This window comes from Leucopleurus acutus, assembly GCF_964270905.1.
Source record: "Leucopleurus acutus genome assembly, chromosome: 2".
NCBI classification, from domain to species: Eukaryota; Metazoa; Chordata; class Mammalia; order Artiodactyla; family Delphinidae; genus Leucopleurus; species Leucopleurus acutus.
Window position 1 is genome coordinate 152,143,863 of NC_139143.1, and position 17,029 is coordinate 152,160,891.

Below are 17,029 nucleotides of genomic sequence, written 5' to 3' on the forward strand. Positions count from 1 at the left end.
GGTGTGACATGAGAAACGCCAGCATCCTAACAGGCATCTGTCTTGTATCTCTCTCTGTATCTTGTCAAAATAAATAAATAAAATTCCCTCTCCTGACTTACAGTGAGGAAACAAAACAAAACACCATCACCAATTCTAATAAGAACTGTGAAGAATGAAACACAAACAAGCTTTGTTTCATTCAGCAAAGGATGCAAAAGGAAAATCCAATCAACGCAGAGCAAGGGGGAAAACCAGAAACTTCATGGAGATATTTTCTTTTAGCAAAAGGAGAGAAATATTGACAAGTGTGATAAACACCCAGTTCAAAAGTAGGCATATGAATGAAGCACACACAAGATGGAGGCAAGAGTTTAAGGGTGTAACTTTTCTTCATAGTGATATTTGATATGATTTTTCATGATACGAAATAACCAAAAGCTTAAAAGTAAAGATACTGAAAAAGACAAACAAACAAAAAACAAACAAACAAAAAAGCCTTGAGCACCTCTTTTTAAAACACAATTATTATTAGCAAACTAATGATATATACTTCCCCAGTGCTGTTCTTTTTCCCTAAGATCTACCTCAAAGTGGAACGTTTCTGTTGTGTACAATTTTGTCTGTATAGTTAACTTGGTGTCTCCTTTGTACAATTCTATTCCAATTAATCTGCTCCTCAGCCAGGAATAGATAGAATGTCTCAAGTTGAAAGCCCCAAGTGATGATGTTAAAAGGATAAAGAACCACCTGGACAAAAATAAACCTCATCACTCATATCATTATATGACCTGTTTTTAAGGAGGCTTTTACTACTCACAGAGTATGCATGCACCATTCTATGTTCCCTCGTATCTAAAAGAGAAACCAACATACACAGATACCTGGGATTTTGTTTTCTTGGCTGGACAAAATTAAAGCCCTGAAACTTCCACATCCTCTTGCAAACACGGATCTCGATACTAGTATTTGTCCAGCCCATCCGGCAACATTTAGCCATATACAACAGTGACTGTCTCCTTCATCTTTAAGTCCAGTCTGCATCACCTAATACCATTTAACCTCCTCAAATACATTAAGTTCCAAGTGACAATTTTTAACTGGGGAGTGAGAAGGAGGAGTTGCTTTCATCAGATTCTGGTTGTGTGAAATAAGCTAATTTGTACACTCACCATATGTCTTAAACACTAATTTTAAAATGTCACTTTCTTCAAACATTAAAATGTAATCAGCCTAGTAAATAAAATATTCTCGAGTTTTCTTGCCTTGGTGATAATTTAAAGAGTGTTTATCTCAAGGTAACCTCTCTATTTTGGTTACCAAGGAAGGCTTTTGATTTGTAAAGGGAAAAAAGGAGATATTGGGGACTGGGGGAGTGAGAAGAGAAACCACAACTGTACGTAGCTGCACAAAGGAAAATAAGATGAAGCGGGTTTTTAAGGACCCATAGTCTTGTTACCCTAAGGCAAATCCAGCCAATCAATACCACCCATTGACGGTCTACCATCTGCCATGCTACCCAGCGATGTGGCTAAACAGACCTGTTCCATATGACTGTAGCCGGCTCATTTTCAGTCGATTAGAGCAGTTCCAGAGCATTCACATGCAATAGCACAAAACTCCAAGTCAGACTGAGCCTCTCTCTTCACACCAGTCCCTCCGAGCACAGCTGCAGACCTTTTCCTCCTGTTCCGGGTGTCTGGATTACCTCTTCTTGCCCCTCAATTGAATTATCAAAATGGGGTGGGAAGGTAGAGTGAGCAGACACTCACATATCCACACACACACACAGATAATTGCTGGCCCTTCTTCACTGTCATGCAGAAATCGGGAATTCCATGTGCTCTGCCCTAATGTGATTATTGCACACCATTTAAATAGCGTCATCAGTGACTATGACCTGACACTTTCCTGTGGTTCAATTTCTTTTTATCCTCTCTCTCTTCCCTTGAAAAATAAACCTGAGCTGCTGGCATTTCTTCTTTTAAGGAAAATACAGTCAGTATGCCCAGACAATGGTATACTATATTTAAGAGCTTCTGATAAAATTTAAAGCCTAATTTTCCTTTGATGAATTGTGGTGTTGGTTTTGCCTTTTTTTTTTTTTTCCTGCAGAAACATTAAATCAAATGTTGTAAGAAAATGCAAACATACCACAGAGGAAAGAACGATGTGCCCGACTGGCATGGCGTCTGTCAGTTGGATCAGGAATTCACTGTTGATGTGCTATTAGAGGTACATGACCTGACTGTGTCACGCCTTTCTCTTTCCTAAGTAGTTTTGTCTACTATGGATTATTGGAAAGGGCTAGAAGAGTGCTACTGTGTGGAGAAATATGACAAATGGATGTATAGTCAACTTATACGACCAAGAGTTCACCTAGGCAGGTAAACTAACCTAAGGGTAGATCCACACTTGATCTGACTGTTTTCTTTCCATACTCCTAAGCCTACGCTAGAACAGCAGTTGAAAGCAGAGGCTTCTTTCCAGAATCAATGCATGATTTTTCAAATGTGCCTTTGCTCGCACGCTTAAAGCACTAGGGTGTCTTTCTGGGAAAGAAAATTTAAAGGACAGGAAAACTGCCTTACTTACAAAATTCTAAAAACCGGTAAGTACATATTTATCAAAGAAATCTAATTGAAGGGAGTCCCTGTCTGGACTTTTCACTGATATATTCTTCAGCATAGCTTAAGAAAACTCAGCAGGGTCAATGTGCAAACACACAGAGATTTCTGAAGATCTCTATATTAAGGGATTTGAGGCCTTCTCATTTCAGTTCAGATGAGCTTTACTAAAAATAAGATAAATAAAATAAGAAACAAACAAAAAAACTCCTTAGTATAGATATAAATCTTCACAAATCAAAGGCCACTGAATAAATGAAATATGGAGTAGCGACTCATACCACTAAAGGATGCAGTGTTTAACGAGATTAATACAGTACCGAAAATAATTCAATGTAGGGCCTTTTAAAACTCTGGACTCATTTATAATTCTGTAACTACAAATAAACAGATGTACTGTAAAGGCAAGGAAGGTAATTTGTGGAAGAAGGAGGAAGAGGAGGAGTAGAAGGAAGAAGGAAAGGTAAAGGTAAAGGGGAGGAGAGGAAAGCGAGGACAAGAAGAAAGAAAAATAGTAGGACTTACAGTGTCAATAAAAACTGCTCTTTTACTAGGAGTCTACTGTACATCAAACACTGTACTAGGCACTTGACATGCACAATCTCACTCAAGTGACAATTGTTATAACTAAGAATTCTTCTAGAAAGGTGTTTGACTCATCTAAAAGTAAGATCTCCCCTCCTCATACCACAGAAGAATATGCTTAGTAAATATGTGTTGAATAAATGAGAAAGATGGGCACAGACTAGAAGAGAAAGCAGAGGGAAGATGGAAGGTGTGTTTGACTTTTCTCAAAACAAATAAAGTGAGAGAGAAACAAAGAATTAAAACTACAAAGCACAAAATCTTAGAAGGCAGGATTAAGTCCCCAGCCCTATCCCCTACTTCCTCTTCCAAAACTGGCAAAACTCCTTACATAGAGTATCTGCTCAGCAAACACTGATTCATTTAACTTCTTTGTCCTCCGCCCTTTATAATACAGAGCATGGCTCCGGGCAGCACTCCAGTCATGGGGAATGAATGAAGATCAATAGTTGCCCTCATCACCTCAAATACTATCCCAAGGCCTATTTGTTTTGATTCAACTAGCAGTTGCTGAACACCTTCTCAGGGGGAAATGATATGCTAGGCTCCTTAATCTTCAGTTTCCCCATCTGTAAAATGGACACAGTAATACTTCTCTTAAGGTTTGTTGCCAGAATTAAGTAGATATAGGCTTGGTGGAGGCAGCACTCTAAATGGTAGCTATTATTATTAACGTGGAAAATAGGGAAAAACTGTATGAATTAGTACCTGGCTACAAGATAAGTCAATCTTGTTGAAGAAAATACAATTCAAAGCCTCTCTAAACAATTAGAGCATAAAAAGACAATAATAACTAAGAAAGGCTAAAAGGTCTGTTCCTGTTCTAATGAAAAATGTCTGCTGCAGATAAACATTTACTTAGTCCTGTGTGCAAAGTTCAGTGCTAAAATCTTAACATGAAGAATAAAAGAAATAAAAGTCATAGTGCTCACCAAGGAGCTTACAATCTGTCTAGGAAAGGAGCTTCATTTTTATGCATAAATCCTAATAGTGTAAGGAAGAACGTAAAGAGAATAGTATCAAAATGAAATACTGACAGGCAGTCAGTGCTGAGGATACCACCTGAGTGATGGGGAAGGCTTCATGAGAGAAGCTGGAACTGAAGCTAGGCTTAAAGAATGATAGGATTTGTTTTGGACAGTGGTGGGTATTTCATACAGGAACAAAGATCAGGGAGAAGGGCAGGAAGGGGATACTGGCAGCCAGCTCCTTCTAGCTAGATGCCCTCTGAGGTCTCCTCTGAATCTATCCCAACCTATTCCATTTTTAAAAGTTGTAAAGAGAGGAATATTATGATATGATAACTGTGGGAAAGAGGACCTCTTATACAGTAAGTACTTTTATGAAAAGAACAAGAATTAGCATTTATTGAGCATCCACTATGTGTCAAACATTGCATTAGATGCTTTGCCTATAAATCTCATTTAATCTCACAACTCTGAGATTCCCAATAAGAAAACTAAAGATTAGAGAATTTAAGTGATTTGCTCAAGATCACACAGCTAGTAAGAGGCAAATTTAAGTTTCAAACTTATATATGTTTAACCTCAGTCCACACTCTTTTCGCTATAAATTCTACCTTATATAGAAAAGTGTAGATCTAAAAAACTTAAATCTTATTCTCTGTTAGTCTGTAATCAGAAACTAACATTCAGAGTAATGCTGTTGCCATCTGCTGACACTTAAAACAATAACAATAATTTTAAATAAAAAAAAAGAAAAAAACATCCACCTAACTTACACCTGTAATTTTAGTATTTTGCCACCAGGTGATGATAGAATCCTGGTCCTGTGAAAATTACAAGGGTCATGCTTTTGTCTGCTATTATTTTGTGTGTGTGCTATTCCCTCCTACATCTCTGAAAGTAAAGGTAAGAGTGCCTGATCTTCAGATGGAATCATCTACTAAAACCCCAAGACATTAAACTTTCCAAATATTTTCCAAATTTTATTTATCAAAAATTCAACTGTGAGCATAATTCTGAACTTCAACAATTTTCAAACAATTCTATAACAGATTGTACTCAATGAATTATAGTTCTTTGTTACTCTCACACTGTATTGTGAGCTTGCAGGGTAGAAATTGTATGTTATTTGCCTTATATCCCCAGCATGTAGAATATCAGTACCTTGAACATAATGGGCACACAATAAGAGAACATAAATAATTGATTCCAAATATTTTAGAACTTTTGAACCAAATGCTTAGGGCACAATGATTTGGTACTTCATTCATTAATACATAATTTTCTTTTTCAAGTCACCCTTACTGTTCGCTGGGTTATTGTAAAAAGCCCTTTTCTGAGGCTGGTCATCAGCAGAAGCATTTCTCTCAGTGGTCAGGCACTTCTTTCTGCCTTAGTCAGGCACAGTCTACATTCATTATAAGCCTTGCCCTGCTCGGTAGCCTAGTTTACCTTTTCAACCCTCTTATGCCTAGGAAGGTCATTTCCTTTCTCTACAAAAGGTGAAGGAAAAAAATGTGAAAAACAAGAGAGGCATGCTATATAACTGTCAGAAAAAGGCAACTCTCCACTTGACCCTTTTTAGTCCTTTCCCTCTCTGACTCTGAAGCTGGAGGAATGATTTAACTACTTTTAGGCAGAAGAGTAAAGTTACACATTAGTGCTGAGTAGCTCATTTCCCTTAGCAACGCCTTAGCAACAGCAGCTTCAAGTTCAAAATACCACCTTGAAAAGGATCACATCTTTAACGAGGATGAGTATTTTTTTTAATGTAAGATTTTTGAACAGAAGTTGTAACATTATAACCCCCAAAGCCTTGTAGGCTAACAAATACCTATTTCATGCTAACCTTCCTCTATGATATTATGTGGTAACCATAAAGATTCTGGGCTCCTGTGAAATTTCAGTGCCTGGAAAAGCCCTGGTCCTACTCTGAAATTATACACAAATACATAACTTTTATTTTATCAAGGCACCATTAATTCTAGGTAATTACAGAAATTATACTTAAGTTCTTTTAAAAGGGTTATTGTTATTGACCTCACTACTCAGTTTTCTCCCTTACTGAGAAGAGTGAATAACTAAAATCACAGTTTTAAAACCCACATCAGGATTTTACAAACTATGTTACATGTAACTTATGGTTCTGTGGACAGTTTCAAGAAAAATATAAAAAAGAATTCCAATTTTACCCCAAAACTGGTACTTACTGATTTTGTTATTCAATACTTACCTTGCCTACTTTATTATCCATAAAATGGATCATGGGATAATCAAATAATCATCACATTTGATTTTTTTTTACACTGCCAATAAAATGAGAATGCTTGCAGAAGGTTTTGCTAGCCTTCAAAAACCCTAGGAATGTAAACTGTGTGGGTCATATATGTTATGTATATTATTAAAATTTCCACCTTATTCAAGAATTTTGAAACTCTTGTCATCTTAAAGATTTCACAACTCAGATAATATACAAGCTACTGCTTGAAATTTGTTCTTTATTGTCTATCAGCATTATGGGTACCTTGGGGTACAGGGAAACAAACCCCACAAGGGCATGGAACAGTAATTTCAATGGAATTCTTCACTGTTAAAATTTATTATCAAGTAAGACCACACAAACTATGTGTGCCAATTACAAGACACAGATAGGTAAAGGACAGATTTTTCCCCTATATCTTTTATTTGGTATCAGTATATAGCCAAACTGTGCCATCCACCTAACATGAAACTTTACACGTGTCCATGTATAAGGGTATTACTGAAGAACATTCCGAGAACAACGGCTCTTATACACAGGAGGTGTTCAATGTGTGTTCTTGAAAGTAAGATCTATTTTAAATCACAAGGAAACAGAGAGGAGCCAGGAGATCTCAAAGTCAGTTCCATCTCTACTGCTAATAATTCTATGACTTTGGGCAAATCACTTCTCTTTGGGCCAGAATCTTCTTGAGTAAAGAAGAAATGAAACTGGATGCCAGCTCTAATATGTCAGGGTCTATATATAAATAGTTTTCAATGAGCAAACAAAATTTTTGGTAAGGCTAACTCAGATTTTCAACTGACATTCCAGTATAAGAATGCTGGCTAAAGGGAAATCAAGCTTTTGAAGGAATTTTTTAAATCTGCCACAAATGAAGAGCCAGATTAGTATAATGTTCCTCCAATGTCCACCCTGGTCACTAGAGTTATGTTAATAAAATACAGAACTGGAAATGGTAGGTTAAAATCATAAAACCAACGGTTTTGACTAGGACCTTGATTAAGTCCAAAGATGCTCTCAAGTGTCATCATACTTAAAATGCAGACAGCAATAATGCCTAGGGTTGTGAAGATTAAATGAGATAATGCATGTAAGGCATGTATTACAGGGTATATGGCATACGGTTAAGTACTCAAAAATGTTAACTATGTTTTATATTAGGTTGAACACATGAAATTGTTTTTACAGGTCAAAAGCAGTCAAATACTGTCAATTTCATGATTCAATCTATGTTCTGTTACTTTTTACCGGAAAAACCTTCATGATCCTCACTGCTTAAATCAAATCCAACTATGCAGTATGGCGTTCAAGCCTCCTTATAATCCGACCTTCGCTTAAGCTTCCTGACTTCTCTGGGATAGTCCCTTTTATATACACTGCTCTAAACATGCCACTCTATTCTCCTACATGGCCCTTCTACCCCGTGCCTTTGTTCCTGTAGTTTCATTCCACTTGGAATGACTTCTCTCCCTGGAAAATATACCCATCCTTCAAGGTTTCACCTCACTAGGAAAAATTAGCTGCTTCATTATCTGAGCTTTTATAGCAGCTTGTTCTTCCTGCCTCCACAGAATTCATGCCAGAGTATTACCACAGTTGTTTACAGGTCTGTCTCCCAGAGTGTTTTCAAGGTACTCCAGGGCAAGGATTGTCTGGCTTTGTTTCCCTCCAGGTGAGCACAGTGGCTGTCTCACAGTTGGCACTCAGTAAATATTTGTTCAAGTAAAATGAATACATTCACATGGCAGGTTAATATATGGCCTCTCTTAGAAATAAATGATAAATAGATGAATCCCAAAGTTGACTCCAAAAAGAAAAATCTTTTGGAATCCACCCTTCCAAAGAATCATTTTTTCTGATGTAAGAAATTTCTGCTAAAGGACAGTCTTTTTCCCTCTAAGAAATGTTCAAGTGACTAAAATCAGAAACTCTAAAGTGGAAGTCGCTCTTTAGAACAAACCCACAAACTGAAGCCATGAGCTTTCAACAGAGACATTGTTTTATTGCTAGAGGGGGGGAGTGCTCTGGCTGCAACCTTCTTTAGTGAATATAATGTGAGGGTCTGCACACCGAACTCGTGCTTCTGTAGCTGGAGAGGTCTTCAGTCACAGAGAACTCCAATAAGGCCTGGATGATGTGGAAGGTATGGAAAAGAGGAGGGTGTTGCTGATGTTGCAGCTTAGAGCATGAATTCATCACCTGCCCACATTCCCACGCTCCATGAAACCACGACTCTGGAAGAACTCTAGGAAATGCAAGTGCTTAAGAGAATTAATACTGTATTCTAAATATTATCTAACTAATGTTACTAGCTATATAGGCAGTAACATTAGTTAATATTTAATATGTGTATGTACGTATGTGTAAAGTTAAATCATTATATAATTGCATATAGGTAGGTATATAATTAGTTTAAAAGGAGAGAAACAGTTCTGCACTATAGGAATATCATGCTATTTATAGCCAGTTTGTAACTCCAGAGGATGTACTTTCAAACTTTTTTTCCAGCAAGTGATTTTTTGAAGTAAAATCTTAGACAAACCTCTAACGTATAAACAAATAAAATAATGCTGGTTTCCTGGTGGGGGGAAGAGTGGGCCCCACTAAACATTTACCCCACCCTCACATACTTCCTGGGGCACTCTGAGGAACTCAGCAACCAGTGAGGAAACAAATCTAGTCTAGTCTGAATGATACTGCAGTGGGTAAATGGTGAATTGAGAGTCAAAAGACTTGGGTTCCAGCACCAATGCTACCACCCTTAGGCCCAAGCCTCCTCGTCTATTATATCTAATTTAAAGCCTTTGGTAATTGCTATCCAAGATTCCAAATGGAATGTCTCAGCTTCTGAGGCTTCCCAACCACACAGGTTAATAGTGCTTACTCCTCTCATACTATCTACCTACATTAAAGCTTCACAATTAATCCATTTCCCAATTATTCTTCACTTACAGAGACACAAACTTTAACAATTAATAGTGGGACAACACAGGTTTCACAAGAACCCAGTGAGGGCTTGGAAAATAAACCTGGTGTCTTTTATATTTTTTAAAACATCTTTATTGGAGTATAATTACTTTACAATGGTGTGTTAGTTTCTGCTTTACAACAAAGTGAATCAGTTATACATATACATATGTTCCCATATCACTTCCCTCTTGTGTCTCCCTCCCTCCCACCCTCCCTATCCCACCCCTCCAGGTGGTCACAAAGCACCGAGCTGATCTCCCTGTGCTATGCGGCTGCTTCCCACTAGCTATCTACCTTACGTTTGGTAGTGTATATATGTCCATGCCACTTTCTCACTTTGTCACAGAAACCTGGTGTTTGGATCTTATCATTTAAGCTATACCTCTTTTAGTTGAGAAAAGCTGTCTGTAAGTTTCTCAAGAGTCCTGCCAACTGCTTAGTTGTGTACATTATATCTCCTTAACTTTTCTTATACCCACTGCTACTGTCTTGGTTCAAGTCTCTGCATCTCTTTCCTGGATTATTATCCACATATTCTTACCTCCAATTTTGACTGAATCCCATTTACCAACCACGGTGACCTTTCTAAAATTTCAATCTAACTACATTGCTTCCTTGATTAATATCAATGTCCATCTCCTCTTCTACTGTGCCCATCCCCTTCTCTACTGAGATTTTCAGTGAGTGGTCTATGAAGGGGTACCCAGCAGACCTCTAACAAACTCCACAAATTTATAGGACATTGTTTCATGACACAAATACAGGTAAGTTCATAGTCTTCTTTTGCATATCTGTTTCTCTTACTAGGCTTGAGCTCCTTAAGGGTGGGGTCATATCTGATTCATAATCAAATGGTTGAATAAATTAAAAAATGTAACCTTCCTTAAGCAAAGCTTCCAACTAGCTGTTTTTCTCATTTTTAAGCTGTAGAAAGCTATAGGTAGCTCCGTTTCATTTGCAAAGTGCTTTCACATAATAACTACTTTCTATTGAGCATAAATGCTCAATAAATAATGTGTCAGGTACCAGTCTTAGCTCTTTTTTTTTTTTTTTTGCGGTACGCGGGCCTCTCACTGTTGTGGCCTCTCCCATTGCGGAGCACAGGCTCCGGACGCGCAGGCTCAGCGGCCATGGCTCACGGGCCCAGCCGCTCCGCAGCATGTGGGATCCTCCCGAACCGGGTCACGAACCCGCATCCGCCGCATCGGCAAGCAGACTCTCAACCACAGCGCCACCAGGGAAGCCCCAGTCTCAGCTCTTTGCATGCATTAACTCATTTAATATCACAATAATCCTATAAGGTAGGTACTATTATTGCTATCCCTGCATTGACAGATGAGGACAGCTAAGGCAGAGAGAGGTGAAGTACACATACATTAACTCATTATAATCATTCAACAAACATTTTCAGAGTATTTATTTTGATATTCACACAACCAACCATGAGAAAGACAGGATATATATAATCATCACTTTGAAATAAGGGCCAAGGAGAAACCATGTCTTGGTCATCCTTGGAGATTCCTGGAATATCCAGAATAGAATCACATTCAGTGAATATCTGTTGAATAAGTGTTGAATTAGTGCTCCTGAAATCTGGTAGTGGGGTTTCCTACATCAACCACTTTCCTTGACTGATGCTTGAGAGAAGGGACCCCACCTTCTCTTGGTCAAACCCAGACACTTTTGAGAGTGCAAGGAGGCTCTATTAATAATTATATGTAGACAACAGGCATAAACCAGTACTGTCCAAGGTTAATCAGGTTACATGGTCACATTACTATAACCAACTTAACCTGGTACCTATTTATGATGTTGACAAAGTTCCTGGTGAATATGTGCTGGTATGGTCAACCTTGGTAAGATACTTAGCACAGCAATATGTGAGGAGCATTTGGTCAAAAACTGAAAAAAAAGACAGGCCATTGTCCAGAAAGCTATACAAGAACACTCTCTGGAACTACATTCAAGGAAACATTTAGGTAAATAAAAACGTATTCTTGTGTATGTGTCTTCGTACAAACTATTCTCTCTGCCTGGATCATAACTTCCCCTGCTTCTTCTGCTTGGTGAACACATACTCACCCCACAAAATCAAGTTCAAGTGTTAGTTTCCATAAATTCATGCAGCATATATTTATTGACCACCTGCTACGTGCCAGACACTAGGGATTCAACACTAAACAAGGCACACAAATCCCCTGCCTTGAGAGTTTACGTCAGACTGGGAACAGACAGTAAAGATTCCCAATTTCCCCCAGACAGAATTAACAGTTCCCTATTTGACATCTCACAGAACTTGTTCCTCAGACTATTCCATTCCCCATGGAATTGCAATTACTGCCTTCCATGTCTACCTTCCACTCAAGACTGTGAGCTCTTTTAGCTCTTTTAGGGCAAGAACCAGTCTTCATCTATGTCCCCGTGACTGGCACAGTGTGGGGTTACCTGATTGAACTGAAGGCCACTTGCCTCCCCTCTCATGATGTTACACCCTGAGAACATTCCCTAGAGTTCACTGCTTGACTTCTGAATATTTAAAAATCACTAATCAGTTCCTTGGCACCACAATGTACTGTTCTTGGTGCTGGGATACGGGAGGCAGCAAGAATGTGACATGGTTCAGGATCTTTGAACATTTACAATCAGACTAAGGAGTCCAGGTTTACTGATGAGAATAAGAACAGAATAAGACAAGAGAGTACACAATCAAGGACTAGATCATGTGGGTCAGATCCAAAACATTCCCTAAGTTCAGAGAAGTGAGATGTCACTATGGGCCCAGGGACAAGGGTGAACACAGCATTACAGAATATCATCCTTCATTTTTAGCCCAGCAATGCTTCCAGGTGCTCCCTGGGGTTCGCCACTCTCCAAAACCATCCCCAAATATGCCAGAATATCCTTACACGGGCCATATCCTCTCAAGCTTTTATGCTTTTGCACAAGCTGGTGCCCTGGGTTGGGATGCCCCAATACCCCTAATGTGTCTGACAGTCATTAAGATTCAGCTCAAATGTCACTCCCCTTGTGACACCATCCCTGACCTTCCCAGGAAGAACTAACCATGCTTTCACTGTGTGTCCAATCCTGCTCCTTCTCCCACATACATACCCATCATACCCTGGGGTCTTCACATATAATTGTATCCATCACATTTATCTACATGTCCATCTCCCCTACTAAGCTGTGAACTTGTTGAAGGCAAAGACCCTCATTCATCTTTGTAGCTCAGGCACAATGCCTGGTACAGAGTTTGTGGATGGACAGATGGATGAATGAGTCAACATACAGACGGAGTCAGTTATAAAGGGCTGGAGCACACCGCCCTCCCCAAGAAAAAGCATCAGCTGATATAACCTCATGTGGTCTAGTGAAAGAGTTTGGAAGTGTAGATAATTGGGTACTAATCTTGAATTCATATCTCACAGACCTTAAGCAAGTCACTTAATAATCTCTCTGGAACTTAAGTAGTCTTATCTATTAAATGGGGATACATCATGAAATCCCTACCTCACACAATAATGACTGGGAGTTTTAAATGAGATTATAGACACAATTATATAACTTTCACTTATAGAAGTGAAAGTGCTTAGAAAAAAATATTATTTCAATTTAACATGACTTCAGGGGAAAAAGCATCAACCATAGTAATGTTATCTAGAGATATTTTTAACGAAGGCCAATACTTTTTTTCCTTCCAAACTAACACATGGCTGTGCTTTTTCTAGGCTGTTAAGAGAACAAATAGGTGACAAACCTCTGTGTTGGCAGTCTCTGGGGTGAGTTTCTTTTTCTCTTGCTGGATAGGAAAAAGAGGATTTATCCTTTTTATGGGTTGGGGGTTTCAGGTCTCAAGGTCTAAACATTTTTGAGGGCCTTGAACTAATTTCGGCCACCATCGACAGAATGGGAGTGGAAAAATCCCCACCACATCTGCCTTGTCAGGTGGTAGAGGAAAGAACTTTCTAAATAGCCTCATTATTGGTCCCAGCTGAATTCTGCTCCTGTTCCATGATGCCAGCAAAAGCATTTTAGTAAGATGCTGCCAGCATCGAAAGCAGATCCACTCACGGCTTCCTGTAAGCGTATCTGCAATGGCAGAAGGTGGCGGGCAGCCAGGTGTGAGCGTGCGTGCTAAAAATCTCCAATACGTCAAACTGGAAGAACAATCTATGAAATGAAATTCAACGTTCTATTTCTACTCCAAGAACTCAGTTTAAGGCACCAGAAATTCAGCTGGGTAATTCAGCTCCAATTCTCTGCTGCTTTACTGCATCAGAGAATCTCAGAAAGAGAAATGTCCTCTCATTCTTCTAGCTTGAATGCCCCCCACCACACCCCAACAGGACATTCCAAACAAAGGGTCACAGGGCTCTGTTTATATAGCTTAAACGAGAGGATCTTATTCACTTTTTATCCAATAATTTGCCCAATGTTCTGGCCATGGGGCAGGGACTATCATATGCCGACCAAATCCTGTCTCCTTTTCTGCCTGGCCACCCAGCTAGGCTATAGTGGGGCTGAGTAACTTGAGTTATGGAATGTGGGTAGAAATGATCACTTCTACACCTGGTCCCTAAACAACTTCTGTATGATGTTTTATCTTCTCATTCTTTCCTGCCTACTCAGTAGATGCAGAGGGTACAAGGGAGAACTCCGAGGCCCTAAAGGAAAGCAGAGCCACTAAATGGGAGGGGCTGGGTCCCTGAATGACAGCAGCACAGCCTCCTGCAAACCCATGTTCAACTCTGGTATGAGTAAGAAGTAACCTTGCTAAGTCTCTGAGATTTGAGGGTTGTTTGCTACAATAATTCACCTATTCTGACTAATACAGACAGTCCCTTCCAGTTTTCAAATGGCAGAACCACACTAAGTGTCTCAGAAGTTATTGTATCGCCACCTCCCTTAGAAGCCTGAGTGGCACATTTTGTATATAACATTTTAGTATAGCTCCATGTACTACTATCTCCTGAAAAGTGAAAAGGAGTAGTGCAGGAAGGCAGGGGAAGGGGGTATGGGAAGGAAGGAGGGGTGGGGAAGGCTACATTTTTTTTCAAGGACCAGTGTCCTTATGCACGTGAGTTTCATTTATCCCTTATAACAGTGGTCCCCAACCTTTTTGGCACCAGGGACCGGTTTCGTGGAAGACAATTTTTCCATGAACCAGGGCTGGGGGGTTGGTTCAGGGGGTGATGGGAGCGATGGGGAGTGGCAGATGAAGCTTAGCTGGCTCGTCCACCACTCACCTCCTGCTGTGCAGCCCGGTTGCTAACAGGCTGTGGACCAGTACCGGTCCGTGGCCTGGGGGTTGGGGACCCCTGGCTTATAACATCCTAATGAGACAGACAGAACTATCACCATTTTAAACAGGAGGAAAAGGAGACTCATGCAGGTTGATGTACAGAACCTCTGACTGAGCCTGCTTGGCCTCTGCCATTTTCCACTGATCTCAGCACCATAATCTTCCAACTGCCTCCTGTGGACAGACCTTCTCACAATCTCCACCTGCCTCTCTAATGCCCAAACACCAACCTCAGAATCCTTGTTGCCATGCTTTCCATGCTGGGACCCCAAATGACAGGTTTTTACATAACTCTTAAATAACCGAGTCCCTTGGACACTGGGATTCCCCACTTGGCTGTTCTTCCACAGGTGGCCTTAGCCAGCAGCTGTGTTCTCCTGCACCTGGCTTCATCCTTCCCATCCAGGGTAGCATCCACTGAAAACACACACCCACCCCTCCAGTTCATTCTAACTACAGAAAGGGTGAGAAAGATGTTTTTAAGAAGCCAACACTTGAGACAATGCTGAAATTAAATCAAAGTTAAAAAACCATATATCAAAAGTTTGTGTTTTTAAAATCACAATTAGAAACTATGAAGGTTATCTTGGAATCTAAAAGGAAACCCTTCCAAGGTAAAAACGCCTTATCTCTTTAACTTAATTTGGCCAGTTTTTAAGAACCTGCATTAGGTACCCTCCTCTCTGCTCCTATGGCCTCCCGTTTCCTTTCCTCCATTACAGCACTTTTCATGCTGTAATGATGGGTTTATAGGTCTTTCTTTCTCGCTACGTTGAGAGCTCTGCAAGGCCAGGGACCATGTCTAATTCTCCTGTTTATCCCAGTGCCCAGAAGAGTGCCAGATAATCCTTGAGGAGCTAGTTGGTTTTCAGGGTGGCTTTGCTATGGAGTCCTCAAGCCCACTTCGGGTCAGCATCATCAGCTGTTAAATAGGGCTATGGCTGCACCCTGCCTGCTTCACAGAGTAACTGCCAACCCTGCGTAGGAACCAAATACAGTCATTTGAATGGATCTGAAGTGTCACTGCTGCTCGCCAAAGTTTAACTGATTATTCTACCATCTAGCATTTGGAGAACAGGGTCTGTAGGAGAATGTGAGAGGTGCTCGCTGGCTATGTGGGTGGGTGCTCTTTCTTGTTTCCTGGTTTCTAGTACCCTGAGTGATCCAAGGAGCCTGTCTGTCCTCAGAGGTGGAGGACATTTGGTGATTAACATTATGAAAGTAGCATTACCACTCTGCTAAGACCTGCAGACCAGGAGCTAGCTTTCTTTTATTTCAAGAACTTTATGAGGTATAAGGTCGTACATTTTTAGATCTCATACTTTGTCCGAGGTTGCATTGTTAAATATTTGTTTCCAATTTTGACATTAGCTGGATCCATTTGTGTGAGGGCACCAGATCTGCGGTGGGGAAGATTGAGGCTCAGAATTTCATTAGAGATGCTTGAGTTAGAGTTGGTCTACAGAGAGAAGCGATGACCTCCTGAAAGGATTCTATGATTCAGATATTTTATACAAATGTTAACGAATAATTCAGCATGGCAGGAAAGACAAAACTAGCACAGTAATGCTGTTCAGGTATTATGTGCTTTTGCCTTTAATTAAGTGATTTCAGGAGCCCAGAAGTGAGTTCCCAGCATAGCGAAGACCTCTGGCTGCAGTGACATCACAATGCTAATGCATCCTTTACTCCTGGTTTAGTGGAGGATAGGCCACCTTCTACCCACCAGTCCCATTTGTGAGGATATTTCCAGTCAACAAAAAGCTATTTCTTACAATTAAAGCAAGTGCTCTGAAGCACTCACAAGTCAAACCCACAAAAGGTACCCAGAGCATCAAAGGAACAATCAGAACAATTTTTCTAAAACATGGATCATGGGACTTCCCTGGAGGTCCAGTGGTTGAGACTCCGTGCTTCCATTACAGAGGGTGTGGGTTCCATCCCTGGTCAGGGAACTAAGATCCCATATGCCACGTGGTGTGGTCAAAAAAATAAATAAAACTCAATCAATCAATCATGGATCATCTTCAATGAGCTTGTAATTTGTATGTCTACTGGCTCTAGGAACCAGGATTTAGTAAGACAGTAATTTACTATATTAGTCAGCTTGGACTATCATAACAAAATAGACTGCGTGACTTAAACAACAGAAATTTATTTTCTCACAGTTTGGAGGTTGGAAGCCTGAGATCAGGGTGCCATGGGTTCTGGTGAGGGTGATTTTCCTGGCTTGCAGATGTGATCACCTTCATGTTGGCTGTGGACTCACATGGCAGAGAGAGAAAAATCTCTCTCTTCCTCTTCTTATAAGGTCACCAATCCTATTGGATTAGGA